The following is an 11,091-nucleotide window of genomic DNA, read 5'->3' as shown; positions in this document are numbered from 1 at the left end:
TCAATCCCTATCAAAATACCACGAGCATTTTTCACAGAGCTAGAACAAACAATCCTAAAATTTTTATGGAACTAGAAAAGACCCTAAATAGCCAAAGAAATCCTGAAAAAGCAAAGCAAAGCTGGAGGCATCATGATTTGGGACTTCAAGCTGTATTACAGAGCTGTGATCATCAAGATAGTATAGTACTGGCACAAAAACAGACACATGGATCAATGGAACAGAATAGAGAACCCAGAAATGAACCCACAACTCTATGGTCAATTAATCTTTGACAAAGCAGGAAAAATTATCCGGTGGAAAAAAGACAGTCTCTTCAACAAATGATGGTGGGAAAACTGTACAGCCACATGCAGAAGAATGAAACTGGATCACTTGTTTTAAAGATTTTATTTATTTATTCATGAGATACACACACACACACACACACACACACATACACACACACACAGAGGCAGAGACACAGGCAGAGGGAGAAGCCAGCTCCATGCAGGGACTCTGACGTGGGACTCGATCCCAGGACCCCAGGATCACGCCCTGGGGTGAAGGCAGGTACTAAACCACTGAACCACCTGGGCTGCCTGAAACTGGATCACTTTCTTACACTATACACAAAAATAACTTCAAAATGGGTGAAAGATGTAAATGTGAGACAGGAATTGAGCAAAATCCTAGAGGAGAACACAGGCAGCAACCTCTTTGGCCTTGGCCATAGCAACTTCTTTCTAGACACATCCCCAGAAGCAAAGGAAATAAAACCAAAAGTGAACTAACTATAGGGACTTTATCTAGATAAAAGGCTTTACACAAAAGGAAACAATAAAAAAAAGCAATCTATGGAATGGGAGAAGATATTTGCAAACGACACATCTGATGAAGGGTTAGTATCAAATATCTGCAAAGAATTTATAAACTCAACATGCAAAAAACAGTGATCCAATTAAGATATAGACAGAAGACATGAATAGACACTTTTCCAAAGAAGACATCCAGATGGCCAACAGACACATGAAAAGATGCTCAGCATCACTCATCATGAAAGAAATACAAATTAAAACCATGATAAGATACTACCTCACACCAGTAAGAATGGCTGAAATTAAAAACACAGGAAGCAACAGGTATTGGTGAGGATGGAGAGAAAGGGGAATCCTTTCGCACTTTTGATAGGAATGCAAACTGGTAGCACCACTCTGGAGAACAGAATGGAGCTTCCTTAATAACTACCTCTGATGCAGCAATTGCACTAGTAGGTATTTACCCAAAGGATACAAAAATATGGATTTGAAGGGGTACACGCACCTCAATGTTTATAACAGCATCATCAACAGTAGCCAACGTATGGAGAAAACCCAATGTCCATCAACTCATGAATGGATAAAGAAGACGTGAGTTATATATATATATCTCGGATTATCACTCAACCAACAAAAATGAAATTTTGCCATTTGCAATGATGTGAATGGAGCTAGAGTGTATTATTCTAAGTGAAACATGTCAGTCAGAGAAAGACAAATACCATATGGTCTCACTCATAGGTGGAATGGAAGAAAGAAAATAGATGAACATCTATTTCAAGGGGGAAAGAAAAAAAAAGAGAGAGGGAAACGAGCCATAAGAGACTCTTCACAATAGAGAACTCACAGAGTTGATGGAGGGACCTGGGTGGGGGATGAGCTAAATGGGAGATGGGTATTAAAGAGGGCACTTGTATGTAAGTAATGAGTCATTGAACCAATATTGCATTGTATGTTAACTGAAACTTAAAAAATAAAATTGAATGAAATCTTCTAGTTTATATTCTATGTTAAAATATTAATTAATTCTATGAAATTATAAGTATCCATTCCTGAAGTAATCAATGGACTTTGGCCTCCTTAGAAGAAGTATCTATGGCAATGGAAGTCAATGGCAGTGAGAGCAGATGAAATGGTCTCTAACGACTATTCACTTCGCTCTCTCTCTAAGCACACATATTTTCCAGACAGCCCTGCTTTGTAGGGAGCTGGGTTAACTGCAATAATGATTGATGCTTTCTGAATGAAATCCACCTTTCTAAATGCTTTTATGAATTTCCTATTGAGTTCTCCCAACTACTGTCTCTTACTATCTCATTTTTTTTAGATGACAGTAATGAGGCTTTGGGGGTCCCCAAAGTCACTTAATCAGATTAAGTTTCAATCTGTACTGCATCATCTACTGTTCAATTCCAAAACCTAATGCTCTCAATTAGTATGCCACCAGGTGTTAAAGTTGGTATAAAGTCCCAACATTTCTGACCATGCCACACATCTGTGCCATAGGACTCCCACTGAAATAACTTGAATATAGGCAGCTGATCTAAATGTGAGTTACTGTCCCAAAGACCCCAGCACAATTCAGTTTTGACAGACTTTAAGGAATAGGACATAGAAGTCTGTTAATGTCTTTAGTTTTAGCAACTATGTAAAATAGTCAATGAATGTTGTCTTTCAAAAGTGTTATGCTGAAGACCTGTGCACTTGTTCCAATGGTGTGGCCTTTGTACATGACATTTTAGGACCTCTTCTCTTGACACAGCTTACATACCAGCTTTCATCCTCATAAAAATCAAAATATTATCCCACAGTCAATCCTTCTGTTAAATCAAACACAGCATTATGCAGTTTAGATAACCTTTGTGAGCATTTTGACTATTATCTAATATTAAACCCTCTCTCAAATGATAGATATTTATCTTCATGGATAAAAGGCCCCAAAACAGCCAGTAGGCAATGATACACTTCACAAACTCACTACAAAAATCTATTCGGAGCAAGAGTTGTATGCTAGTTACAATGCTTTGGGGGAAAACCCAACATGGTTTAAGGAATTTTATACTATCTTATGTAGCAAGCAGAATGGTGTAGAGAAGTTCCTAAATTGGGTAATTCAGATGTACAACAGATTATCAAAGACCCAGTTTCCTTCCACCTTAATATTCTGCTATTCTCATCCTATTGGCTTTGACTTCAGCTTGTTCCCTTCATGGCTCCAAGTGTCTGCTTCAGGCATCACATTGTCACCTTCCAATGTACAGAGTCTGGAAAGGGCATATTTCTTCCATATATCTCCGTTTAAGAGCCAAGAAACCTTTTCTAGATGTCTGCAGGCCACCATAACTCCTTCATGCCTCACTGTCTGTGTATATGCCCCATGCTTTCCTAAGCCTGACGCTAGCTAAAGGAATGGAATTAACATGATTGCCTTAGACTAATAAAGTTCAGACTGTGAGATTGACAGAAGAATTCCTTCCTTAATGAAACTACCATGTGAGAAAAATAAGCACCTAGACAAAAGTGTAAATGAAGATGGGGAAATTATAAAGGTACTGATAGACCACCTATAATTTCTGCCATAAGAGTCAATAAGAGATTATACAATATCCTATAATTTATAAAAACCTTTAAGGAAGACATCCATGGATATTTAAGTTCTAGGAAGCTTCTCTTGAAATCAGCCAAATTTATGGTTACAACACAGAAAGTCTCAGCAATCATCAAAATGAAAGAAGTGATTTAGCCAGGATTACAAGGTGGTAAACAGTAGAAATTGACCGTGGCCAATTTAAACAGAATAAAAAGGTCTATTGGAAGGACATGGTGGAGCTCACAAAACTGAAAGCTGGAAATCCATATCAGAAAAGGACAAGCACCAAGACTGTCTACAGGCTCTGCGGAGAGTATTGGATTGTCTGTGCTTATACTCGGTGCCCAGTGGTTCACCAGGGAAGGGTGATAAGCCCATCAAGATCACCCTCAACAACTGAGAAGTGATTCCTCAATAGGAAAGCAAGAGATTGTTGCAAAAGAAGGGGCTTGGAGACCAGGAGTCCCTGTATAACAAATATTCAATACAAACACCAAAGAGTCTTATATGGGAGGGCAGATCCTAAAGACACTTGACAACAGATCTAATCTTGGGACATGAGAAGATTAAGGTGTCAGGATCAACTAAGCCTTTTTTTTTTTTTTTCCCAGCTCCAGAGACTGACCATCAATTTTCCAGAAATCCTGCTTGGTAGATGCTGTTGAGCCTGGGGTCGCTCCTTTATCAGGCCAGTTCAACTGCACCATTGCTTCCAGCTGGGCTCTTCTTTGGAGAACTGCTCTTGTCCGGTGGGGTTCACCTCACCCAGAAATGCCAGAGCAGTTGTGCCCTGTCCTTGGATGCATTCATGTCATTCAATGGAAAGCCAGAAGTGAAAAGACCTTTTAAACATTTACTCCCAATGAAGATAAAAATAGAATCTATAGTTTTAAGAATCGATGAGTTAAATTAAATATTTATAATCCTATAGAGATGTTTTCACATTCCAAATAACATAAAGGGCTAAAAGCTAACATTTGGACCCATTTGACCAGCACTGAATGGAGTAATCAAGTAACTGTCACTTTGGGATGCAGCCTAGAAGGCTATCACACATAACTGATCTGGTAACTATAGCAACCTAGATACATCTCACCCCAACTTTAACCAAATGGTTATTTGAATACGATAAAAATAATTATGGGATTCACTTTAACATCAAGAAACAACAGGTTATTTTTGTTGACTTTGAAAATAGTCTGTAGAAGCTTAAGAAGGGTCGTAAGAAATTGATTTTTATGAGAATAACCTCCAAGGACAGACATTTTCAGAAGTAAAAGTAGGACAATGGCATTTCCTGGTGCCTGACCCATAGCATCTCAGAAGTGCGGAGCATTTAGTACATGCTGAGAGAGACGTATTTGTTAAACATCCCAGGAAACCAATAGAGTTCTCCAACTCCGCGTTCCCTCTCCTCAGTGTAAAAATTCAACTGTTTTGGCATCAAAAAAGAACATCCTGAGTTATCCACTTGGCACATTCACGATATTAATTTTTCAGAGGAAAAATAATTCCCAGTCCTCTTGTTACAATGATAAAGGAGTCTGTTGTTTCAGCTGGAATGGATCCCACAGAAGTTTGATGTTTCTGACTTAGCTAATGGCGCGAGAGGGCAGCAGTTCTTTCTGCTGGTAAAGTAAAGCAACGCTGCCACCATCACTCAGTCGGAGTCGGAGCCGGGCCCCAGAGATCCCCTAGGGCTGCTTGCCAGTGCCAGGAATAAATAATTTCCCCTCTTTATTTGCTGTGCCAAAGAAAGATAATGTAGCACATTCTGTTAACATTTGTCACTGAAGCACAGTCCCCTCAAGGGATAATATGTGGGAGTATCAAGGACCGAGTGTTTCCAATTAATCAGGGCCAGGATTACTCATGCAACAAGCAAAAGGAAATTTTTAATATTTTGGAAATGGAGTGAAAGCAGTAGCCAGGTCTAATTAAAGTGCACTTTCTGCTTTTAATTTACATGGCAGCTTCCATTTTATTAGCCACCTTAATTCCTTCATTTCTCTAAACCTCAGGAACCACCCTAGGAGTTTACACTTGTGTGGGGTGATTGCTTCCCAATGCACTCAGAGAGAGTCCAAAGGCAAGCCTGGTAAAGGAAGAGGAGTTCTGTGGCAAGTCTCCCTCCCTGGTAGACCCATTCTCTCTCTTTCTTGGATTTAAACGTGGCCCTGAATGGCTTCTCTATGCTTTATTTTGTGCCCTGCTGTCTTGTGCATCAAGCATGGTTGTTCATTGTCCAAAGCAGCACCTAGAACTCTGCTGTTGGTTTCAAAGTGCAAACCCGACAGCCTTAGGCTGGGGAACAGCTCTGCTTGGGATTACTCAGGGGCTCAGAGCAGGCTTTTACCTTGTATGCAGCATCCCTTTCCCTGGGGCCCTGGGGAATTGCAGCAAAGTCATGCCACAGCCAAGAAGCTCCTACCAAGAGGCAAACTAATATACAATATCGTAGTCCTGAGCAAACTAAGGATAGATAGGATTTGTTGTGGCTAATTAGTTTTATTACTAATTAGTTATAAAATAAAAGCCCAGGTCCATGGTTTTCAAGGAAATAATTATAATTACAAGTGAAGTGGCATCTCTGAAGGCAAAGTTGTTCATGCAAAAGTAACTACATACCCCACAGCCTGGCTACCGCAGTTCAGGATCTGCCAGGGATCAGCCTTTGGCAATTGGAAGCCCTGTTACCTCCTGGGGTGCCAAACACATGTAGTGGACGATGCACAAATCCATTAGCCCTTGTCTCTCTCTCTCTGAGTTCACAAAAGATATCTCAGAAGGTGAAATCCTTAATACAGAACTGGACCGGGTCCTTGATTGAGCCCCCAGAGTCAAAACACAGCAGGCATCTACAGACGTGTGCAAATGGAAGACCCTGGCCTTGAGAAGGGTATAGAAATTTCAGCCAGTGACCAAGGCCAGGGGCAGGGTCATTTCCCGTGTGACCTATGAAGTTTCCTGAGTTTTCAGGATTGTAAGGGGTGAAAAAAAAGACATACAAGAAAAAAGAAATAAGCTTTTATTTATTTTTTTTTTTTGGCTGAGTAAATTTAGACATTTAAAAAATACCCTGACTATAAATATGTGGACTGCAGGAAGCTGAATAACTTAAAATGAATTTTTACTCTTCAGCTGATGCAAGGACTATGAAGAGAGGGAACAAGGGAAAGGATGCCTATAGATATCGATTTGTGACGATACATGGATATCTGTATCTGTATGTGTGCACCTATATAGCTATATGGATATTGATAGATACCCATTTCCGTGTCAGTATAACTGTGTGGATCCTCTCAGTTAAAATTATTGATGCCGCCTCCAGGCACATCTTTAATGATGCCTGCGTTCAAGAACACAGAGGCGCTGTCAAATCTTCCAACGTGAGTACATCACTACGCTGGGTTATAATTTATTTATTTTTATTTTTGGGGGGGGTTGTAATTTAAAATGAGTCATGGTCATTTATTTTTCTCTCAGAATCTTAGGAGTAGCTCCTTTGCTTTTTATTCGGACCTGGCCCAAAGCTAGTTTTTCTCCTGGTTTTAAGCAGTAACATCAGACCCTTGGACCACTGCTTTACCCCCACAAAGACTCACTAGTTGAAGACTAGCTTTAACAGCCCAGAAGACACCTTGACCCACTCTGGTTGGATAGAGGTGGCACTGGCTCAGTAGAGAAGGGCACCCAGGGGACTGCTGGTCTCATGGTTGGCATAAGGAGTTGCATTGACCACACACTGCCCCCAATTAGAGAAAACCCCACATCATTCATTGGAATACAGAAAAGGCAGAAATAAGGACATTGACATTCAGTATCCCCACATATGGGAAAAGGCACAGACTTTGCCCCATCTTCCCTGGACAGAAAGCAACTTCCTTATTGCCCCTTTTGTAATTAGAGGTGATTGCTTATGCTGCACGTGCTCATCATCTAAGGCCTCAGGACTGATTCTCTCCCAAAGCAAAGTTCGTGAGACTTCCTTGTGCCCCAAACACACTGGCCCCTTGGCACCAAATCCTCAGTGGCCGCTATCTCTTAACATCATAGAAATCATTGTCTCATTGCCCTATTTGCTCCACCCTGAGATGGGGCAAGGGATCATGACTTCCTCAGGATGCGCCTTCAGGGAGCACAGCCCTTGAGGCGGAGCTCTAAGAATCACCCAAATCCTGCCCGTGCCAGGGACCAACAGAGACAAAGCAGATAAGATTTGCTCTTGGCACGTATCTCTGAAACGTCCCACTAGAGAACACTTCTTAGAGGGGAAAATGAAAAAAAAAAAAAAACTTGAAGGTTGGCGTTTAAAATCTGAATATGATAAAGAATGTTGGAAAAACTCATTATCTTTTATTCATAACACTCATCCCATTACCTCAGAGCAGCCAGTATTACCCTCCTTAACATTTCAGTGTCTGGACACAGATCTCCGTGGGGATTTTTGAGTGCCGACGTCAAAGTTTCCAGATGATGTCCACTGGGGTGGCCAGGAGCTAATTTGTTCCCCATGTTTTCATAGATAGACATCTATCTATTAATAATTTGTTCCCCACACCTGCTCACACAGGCTACATTGCAGCATCTGCCACCCATAAGCCTGCCATGGTCCACTCTATTTCCAATCAAATCTCAGATCTTGTCTTTGTCAAGTGTCACCATCCTCCTCCATGTACCACTCCCACCTGCTAGACCTTAGCGAGGTACCACCTGGGAGCTGAATGTCCCAGATGACCCCTACCACTCTTGCTCTACCCTTTCCCTCTTCTTCAAAGTAGGTTTCATCTCTCAGATGGAGATGCACGGCGGCCCACACCAGCCCTGGAGTTCCCTCCCAGGTCACCTTACACGCTCTGACCTCATCTAGAAGCTCTATGGTGTCTATCCTCCAACCACATACACCCCCATGGTTTTGGCCCATATTCCAGAACATGCAGAAAAGGATCATGTAATAACAGAGGAAGTGTGAAATATGGGGGAAGTACGCAGAACCATGCTTATGAGGGCAGAGAAGTACTTCAGGCAATTACATACACTCAAACACACAGACACAACCACATAAAGCCACACACACACTTACACACAGAAACGAACACATACCCAGCTTTCATGGACTCCTTGAGAAGTTTTATTTTTATGACAAGATGACATTCCTCCTGTGAGTCCCTGTATAAGAGATATTTGTCCCTTCTGGCACTTGTTTTTAGCCAAGTACGTAAGAAAATATTATGCTTTCCCAATGCAACTTGTATTATTTTAGTCATATGCCTTCTGAGCCACCTCTTGTCCAGTCATTCTCAATCTAGCAGCTCTTACATATATATATTTAATTTAGATTTAAAAAGATAATAAAAGTATGCCTTCTCACTGATGTCAATGATCACTTAGGCTGCATAAGGAATGACCCCTAAGGTCTGCCTCCAGCTGCAGGAAAGAGAATAGGCCTCACATCCTCTTGGTTCCTCTATACACACTACTTTGCTCTACAATGCTGCTCTTGGGATCAACAAATTGCTCTGTTCTCTCAGTCAAAGTGATGGGGGAACAGAGGACTAGCTGAGGACAAAGCACACTGACAAGTCCCTGAAACAGGCAGAGGGATATTCCTCTAAGGACTCAACTGCCTCGATGTTAATACTGTGCTAAGGGCAAAAGGCAATCCTAGCCCGACCCCCAGGATCCTGTGAGTCTGCTTTAACACCCAAAAATTCCTTTAGAAATTTCCTTTATTTCTAAACCCCCAAGATACGTGTTGGTGATCATCCCCCAAGCACATGGCCCACCCCCAGACATCTGAAGGGTCTCATGGCTCAGGTTTTATTAAACAGTAATAAGTGACTCTTTCCCAACAATAGCCAGCCCCCTCAAGGTCCTGGAGACCTGCCTCCAAAATTGCTTGGAGAGGACACTATCTCAAACCCCTCCCAACTCCCAGCTATATAATCAGCCACCCCTCACAGGCCTGGGGCAGCCGCTCTTCCTGCCCATGGGTCCTGTCCCCATGCTTTAATTAAACCGCCATTTTGCACCAAAGATGTCTCAAGAATTTTTTCTTGGTCGTCGGCTCCAGACCTCACCCCACCAAACCTCACTTATATTCCAAAACTTCATCAGTAATGATGCATCTGTGCATCCAGGCAAAGCCCAGAGTACAATGGCCTATCCAGCCATGGCCTATTGAAGACATGGCCACAAGTTAGAGTAGCGTAGCCATTGGGTCACATTAGAGGACAGTCATACAATTTTGGGCCTCCTTAAATGTATCATCCAATCCAATCAGTTCAAGAGAACTTTTTGAATGTAGAGAAAGCAGACTTTTCATTTTCTACCTGTGTACTTTTAAATCCATTCATCTCAATCCTAGTCCGTCCTGACCATATCTAAAACTCCTCTCCAAAGACTTCCTTTCACAGACCTTCTACAACTTTCTTTTGCATGCAGATTTTGTTCCAAGCCATTTCTTATCAAACATCCAGACTAATTTAGGACAAAATTACCTTCTTTTACCTTTAACAAAAATACATTCCCATTCTTAGATCTTTCTTAAATATCTCCAACTGTTCTACATACAGAGTTGTTTCTCTTATTCTTCATCAGTCTTAATTACATTTAGCAGAATTTTCCAGTCTTAGAAACCTTAGTCTCCAGTGAAAACTAAGTAGTAACCAATTGTGAGCTATTATACCAAAACTCTTTAGATGGCAAATTTATGGTTTTATTAAGCACAAAACATATTTACCAACAGACTCAAATATCCTTAGTTTCTCTGCAATGAGGCACAAACCTATGTCCTAGCACTTTATCCTACTGAAGTGAATCTCAATTACCATCCAACCAAAACTTTAAAGTTGTAGGTTACCAAAAACTTTGAAAGCTGTCTTAACAATTGCTTATGAAAACTTTGAGACAGACAATTAACCATCATTTCATCTTTTTTTCCTAACAAATTGCAGCAGAGATAACATGAGCTTATTTGACCTTTAGCAAACCTTGATAAAATAGAAGTTTCATATTTAACGCTGATAACTTTAAAGACAGGTCTACCTTAAACCAACAAACTTGTTAAATACTGAATATGAGTCACCTGGGCCCACTCTTAAAAGTCACTTTGTCCCCCATTGCCAATTTTTACCTGAGACACTGGTGGGGAAATCTGGAGTGAGCGGTGTTAATTCCAGGGGTGCTCTTCTTTGCTCCTTGACAGAGAGGGTGGGAGCCAATGTGCCAGAGGCACCAAGGATGGTATAGAAGCCAGTTTCGTAGGCTGCACCCAAGGTGGTGCTGAAACAGGAGGGGGAGGGGGTCAGAAGAGGTGAAGTAAAGCCAGAGGCAGAGAAAGGGTTCCTGGTTCTAGAGCTCATCCACTTGGACAGATGAGTAAATGCCATGTTCTTCCACAAACAAGTGAAATGAAGCAGTCCATGTCAGGCTGGAGAGGATAGGGAATTTCCCCAAAACAAAGAGTGTTTCAACAGCAGCTTGGGAATATTCCTTGATGTCTCTGACCTGAGGCGGACTAACCACAGTTGGCTCCAATTATAGCCATTAGCCTGGGAAATGAGTGAGGGAGAAGCCCCCACATCTATTAGGAGGAAGAATGAGAGAGTAAGAGTCAGAGTCCTCTTCATCTGGGATGGCCTGTGTTTCCAACACCCTGGGTTACTTGGAGGAGGCCTATTTAGATAATTATTATCCAACGTC

General features: G+C 41.4%; 1 long non-coding RNA gene across 1 annotated transcript in view; it reads right to left on the bottom strand.

Moving 5' to 3' along the window:
* Nucleotides 1-10,448: 10,448 nt before the first annotated feature.
* Nucleotides 10,449-11,091, bottom strand: part of LOC140608341 (uncharacterized) — a 45,294-nt gene continuing 44,651 nt past the window's right edge. The window contains exon 5 of the long non-coding RNA XR_012010360.1: nt 10,449-10,671. This is a non-coding gene — a long non-coding RNA (uncharacterized lncRNA). The remainder of the gene's footprint in view (nt 10,672-11,091) is intronic.

This window comes from Canis lupus, chromosome 1 (genome assembly GCF_048164855.1).
Source record: "Canis lupus baileyi chromosome 1, mCanLup2.hap1, whole genome shotgun sequence".
NCBI lineage: Eukaryota > Metazoa > Chordata > Mammalia > Carnivora > Canidae > Canis > Canis lupus.
This window is presented reverse-complemented; position numbering and strand designations above follow the sequence as displayed.